General features: G+C 34.2%; 1 pseudogene; it reads right to left on the bottom strand.

Moving 5' to 3' along the window:
* Nucleotides 1-2,348, bottom strand: part of LOC107662474 (laminin subunit beta-4-like) — an 18,139-nt pseudogene extending 15,791 nt beyond the window's left edge.
* Nucleotides 2,349-3,211: the final 863 nt, after the last annotated feature.

Raw genomic sequence — 3,211 nt, 5'->3', positions numbered from 1 at the left:
TTTAAAAATACCGTTCTAAGGGGTTCTCGTGGCACTCTGAAAGAGCAGCCCATAGATGGAAATGGCGCATCCCAAAACGCTATGTTTTGAGAAGTCATCAAGTCAATCTACAGCTATAATGCTGGAGTGGCTAGCAGTAAATATGTAGCTGAGGGAGCAAACATCCAGCTCTCAATCGAGAGGGAGCTCGACCTACGGCATGTTCCAATGGTGGAACAGCTAGCAGTTATTTAGCTGAGGGAGCAACACACCCAGTTATCGATTCGAGAAGGGGGCTCGAACTGCAGCATGTTCCAAAGCTGGAACCGCTAGCAATAGTTTACTTAGCTGTGGGAGCAACAAATTGTTGTGTATGTATAGGCTATATACAGAAAAAAGGGGCCAAAATTGTTCCTTTTGGGGAACAACAGCTTGTCACTGTAGCAGTACTCTTAAAAGGACATCTTTGTTCCTTTTTAACCCCTAATAGGTAGGCCTACAAATTAGTATCTTAAGGGTACGAATTACTACTCTAAGGTACTAATATGTTCCTATTAGGGGTAAAAAAAGGTACAAAGATGTCCTTTTAAGATTACTGCTCCAGTGTCAAGCTGTTGTACCCCAAAAGGTACAATTTTGGCCCCTTTTTTTCTGTGTGGCCTGGATGAGTGTGAGATTTCCTGGCCTGAAATTCCGTCCCAGTCCGGCCATGTTTTATAATGGACGCTGCTGAAGCCTGAAGGTGTCTTTTAGCTTCTGAATGGATCCGTATAGTAGCCTGTACAGTCAGGTCAAGGCAGTAGGTTTAGTGATCTTTTGACGTCTTTTTGTGGTCCTGTTTGATATTGCAGCTTGACTAGTGCTTAATTGTATTAAAACTGCTCTAAACAATTTTATTTTATTTTATTTATTTTTTTGCACTATGTAGTATATAGATAAATTGTAAATAGTTTTTTTTGGTATTAAATAGAGATCATGATCCTCCTACAGATAACTAAACAAAATAGCTTGTCTACTAGAGGTTCTGACAAAATGTTAATTGTTGCAGTCTATGTAATTTTTACATTTGAATTATTTATTGCAAAATCTGCACTTCTTTTGTGGCTAATATTAATTTAATAATGATCCTTACTCCGTGAAGTCAAGTAGCAGAAGTTACAGTAAGTGAAAATGTGCAAATACTACTGGCCCATTTTGGGGTGAACTAAATATGCAAGACTAGTCTTACGTCACTGTTTATAACACAGGCCGTTCATCCTTTGCTGGGCCGCTTAAAAAAATGGGGGCATAAATTAAGAGTATACCCACTTCTCCAGGCACCACTACACCACTGAACCCAAGTAATAATTAAAAAAATCTTACAATATGAAGCCAGTTACATTTTTAAAGTTAAATTTGTATTTAAATTTTAAGAATGAAATCATTTACCTGTTGAGAGTGTGTTGACAGTCTGTAGTTGGATCACTGAAAATCAGTAATGATGAGCTTTGTCAGTTACAGATTTGAAAAACAAAAGGGCGGGAATAAAGAACCCTAAACTCTTAACACAAAAAACCATTTCAGCATGAAAGGGTTCTTCAGAATGCTATGGTTCTAAATAAAACCATTACTACATGTAAAGAACCTTTAAAGAATCGTCTTTTTTTAGAGTGTGTACTAAAAAATCGGTCTCCAATCAAATGCTCTCTAGACTGAGAATGCCCCTCCCCCTCAATTAACCTACTACTGACGAGCAACAGAAGCAGGAAATCATAAAACTAAAGCCTATTGGCTGTTTAATAAAGGGAGGAGCTTTGCGATATGCCACTCCCAAATTTCCTGTTTTGCACCTTCAGCCAACTTTGTCTATGCCAAAAAATGTATGATGATATGTTTTCAGTGCACTTTCAAAAATTGCTTGAGAAAAATGACAATATATAGTTGCGTTTTTTCCAATCGATTTTGGGTAACTGAGATCTGGCAGCAACAGCACATTTTTTTGCTTAGGTGAAAAATAAATGGACAGCTTTTCTTGCCCTTTAAAACTCGCATACCAACAAACCAACGAGAACGCACAATAATAATAACGATTCGCAATAGAACACAGGTGGCAAAGTATGATCCAGAACAGTTGCTAAGTGACAGTGATTTGTTGAAACTGGCTTTGCTATAAAAATTAAAGAGATATGTTGAAAAATATACAATGAAAGACAACTTTCATTCAAGTGTCAACAAGTGGGGAAAAAATTCAATCCAAGGGTAGCAAGTGATCACATGTTTCCCATGATTGGGCTCATAGGGTAATTTCACTTTCAGCTTCCAGCAATGTCAAAGACTTGAGCAGACTTACAAAGGAGCAGGAACGCTGATGACTCCAATCGGATCAGCATAGCTGGACCTATAGGACAAATGGGTGCACGAGGAGAGAGAATGGATGAATGAATGAATGGAGGAGGAGGAATGTGATACAAAATCAATGTGAGAAATATGTCACAATAAACGCAGCCCTTGCCTCAAGGTTTACTACAGGTTTAATTAAAGTAAGGTGTCAAAATGTTTTTCTCACTGTTATTCTGAGTATTCTGCAGTCAAAATGTCAAGTGCAAGTAATCAGATGAACACCTATGATTTACAGGCTCTCAGAACTGACTGAGAGCATCTTGACTACATTTATCAGCTCTTTATTTGCACTATTACTCAGAATTTATCTCTGTATTTGGATTTGTCATTTAGCTGGATATGTTAGTTTGTTCATCAATATCAATAGAATTTCTTCTAATGTAAAAATATATTTATTTCTTTTATTTATAAATATCATATTTATATTTTTATTAATGGAAAAAAATGTAGGATTTTTGATATTTAAAATTTGATATTTCTGAGACAACTAAATTACTTTCAAATAAATAAAAAATAGTTTACTAAAACAAAAATGAAAATCAAAAATAAAATAAATTTGCATCATTAATTGTACAGTAAGTTAAATAAATAAATAAAAATAAATAAATAAAAAAAGCTTAATTTAGAGGACATCAATAGAATTTCTTCTAATGTAAAAATATATTTATTTCTTTTATTTATAAATATCATACTTATATTTTTATTAATGGAAAAAAATGTAGGATTTTTGATATTTAAAATTTGATATTTCTGAGACAACTAAATTATTTTCAAATAAATAAAAAATAGTTTACTAAAACAAAAATGAAAATCAAAAATAAAATAAATTTGCATCATTAATTGTACAGCAAGT

This window comes from Sinocyclocheilus anshuiensis, unplaced genomic scaffold (genome assembly GCF_001515605.1).
Source record: "Sinocyclocheilus anshuiensis isolate Anshui unplaced genomic scaffold, SAMN03320099.WGS_v1.1 scaffold807, whole genome shotgun sequence".
In the NCBI taxonomy this organism is placed as follows: Eukaryota; Metazoa; Chordata; class Actinopteri; order Cypriniformes; family Cyprinidae; genus Sinocyclocheilus; species Sinocyclocheilus anshuiensis.
This window is presented reverse-complemented; position numbering and strand designations above follow the sequence as displayed.